We start from the raw sequence: 2,190 nt of genomic DNA on the forward strand, positions 1-2,190 counted from the left end.
ATACATACATATTATATCTTTATATATATGCGCACCTTTTCTTCCATTGTTTCTCTCTTCATTCTTTCAGCTTTTTTTTATTTATTTTTTCACTGTGTTGAGTCGGTGGTAGGGGGGGGGAGGGCGTACAGTAACGAGTTACAAGTTTCTGCTGATTATTTTCCGCACCTTCTTACCAGCAGAGAGAAAGAAAACAAAATGAAAAGAAGGGAAAGACTGTGTTATGAGAGCAGCGTTACTGATGTCCAGTGACTTTATGAAACAACAATTCAAACTATGCGATTATTGACACAGAGCTGCTGTCAAAATAGATGTGATGGCTTTTGTTTTGTCTAACATCTACTGAAGACATGGTGAGTCAGCCAACACACATTTAAGTCCTCTACCTGTTTCATATTTGGAGATCAAGCGGAGGCGCAATGGCCCAGTGGTCAGGGCAGCGGACTCGTGGTCATAGGATCGCGGTTTTGATTCCCAGACCAGGCGTTGTGAGTGTTTATTGGGCTAAAACACCATGAGGCTCCCGCAGGGGATGGTGGCGAACCCTGCTGTACTCTTTCGCCACAACTTTCTCTCACTCTTACTTCCTGATTCTGTTGTGCCTGTAATTCAGAGGGTCAGCTTTGTCACACTCTGTGTCACGCTGAATATCCCTGAGAACTACGTTAAGGGTACACGTGTCTGTGGAGTGCTCAGCTACTTGCACGTTAATTTCACGAGCCGGCTGTTTCATTGATTGGATCAACTGGAACCCTCGACATCGTAAGCGACGGAGTGCCAACAACATTTGGAGATCAAATGCATCATTTCCTCTCTGTTGAACGACAAATGAGTGCAGCTCTACCCATTAGAGACAGCAGCAAGATATCACATGAATCATACCTTATTTGCTTAAAAGAAGAAGGACATATTGAATAATGCAGTCCTGGAAATATTATATGTGGACAGAAGTTGGGATGGTCATGATACATCCTTGATCATAATCTGTTGGATTGGGATTGAGCTGAGAAGAAATAATAACAACAATAATCCTTTCTACTGGTACGTAAAAGCATCCACTACACTCTCGAAGTGGTTGGCATTAGAAAGGACATCCAGCCGTAGAAACTCTGCTGGATCAGATTGGAGCCTGGTGCAGCCTTCTGGCTTACCAGTCCTCAGTCAAACCGTCCAACCCATGCCAGCATGGAAAGCAGACATTAAACGACGATGACGACGATGATGATGATATATGTGTGTGCATATGTATATGTTTGTGTGTCTGTATTTGTCACCTCATCATCGCTTGACAACCGATGTTGGTGTGTTTGCGTCCCCATAACTTAGCAGTTCAGCAAAAGGGCGTAATAGAATATAAGTACTAGGCTTACAAAGAATAAGTTCTAGAGTCGATTTGTTCGATTAAAGGCAGTGCTCCAGCATGGCCGCAGTCAAGACTGAAACAAGTAAAAGAATAAAAAAAAGAATATGAATTGTCGTATGTATGTTTAAGGCTGAGTCACAGATGTATATACACACATATATACACACACACACATACCTATGAGTGAGGGAGATCAGGGGGGCGGGAGACTAGGTTGACAGATTAAGTATAATTCCTTTTCCTTTCCCTGTGTTCTCACGGAACAAAATGAGACGAGACAAGAGAACCCAACCTGCAAGGAGGAAAGTTAAACACTAACTCGCACAGTATTCATATCAAAGAAGAAAAACAGAAAGAAAACAGATAAAAAGTTTTAAAAAATGGAAAGGAAATAATGAAAATAAATGGAAGAAAAACCGTCAATGAAAGATAACGGTCATCGATGTGAAGGTTGAACATAATTCTGATTCAACATAGCGTATTATCTTTGTTGAAGGTTAACACTGTATCTTTCCATCAATCAGACACCAGTCTTGTAAATGGAATGAGGTCTTTTCATTTATGTGTTGATGTGATAAAAATTGCAAATGAAATTATTGTCATAAAAGATGTTCTTCGATTGCTGATTAAAGAAACCATTCAGTCGCTGTATGAGACTTTGTTAATTGCCACATGTGACAACATGTGACAACATGTGATACGTGATTGTGAGTGCAATGCTCATGTGGTTGGAAATGTTGGAAAATGGAAGAACAATATGTAAACAAGTGCGTATGTATCTTGTATTACATTAAATACAAACATATATATATATATATATATATATA

At 39.9% G+C, this 2,190-nt stretch overlaps 1 long non-coding RNA gene across 1 annotated transcript in view; it reads right to left on the reverse strand.

Annotated features, from left to right (window-relative positions):
• Window positions 1-2,190, reverse strand: part of LOC128248931 (uncharacterized) — a 22,098-nt gene that overhangs the window by 2,034 nt on the left and 17,874 nt on the right. The gene's annotated exons all lie outside the window — the stretch shown is intronic.

Source organism: Octopus bimaculoides, chromosome 10, assembly GCF_001194135.2.
Source record: "Octopus bimaculoides isolate UCB-OBI-ISO-001 chromosome 10, ASM119413v2, whole genome shotgun sequence".
NCBI classification, from domain to species: Eukaryota; Metazoa; Mollusca; class Cephalopoda; order Octopoda; family Octopodidae; genus Octopus; species Octopus bimaculoides.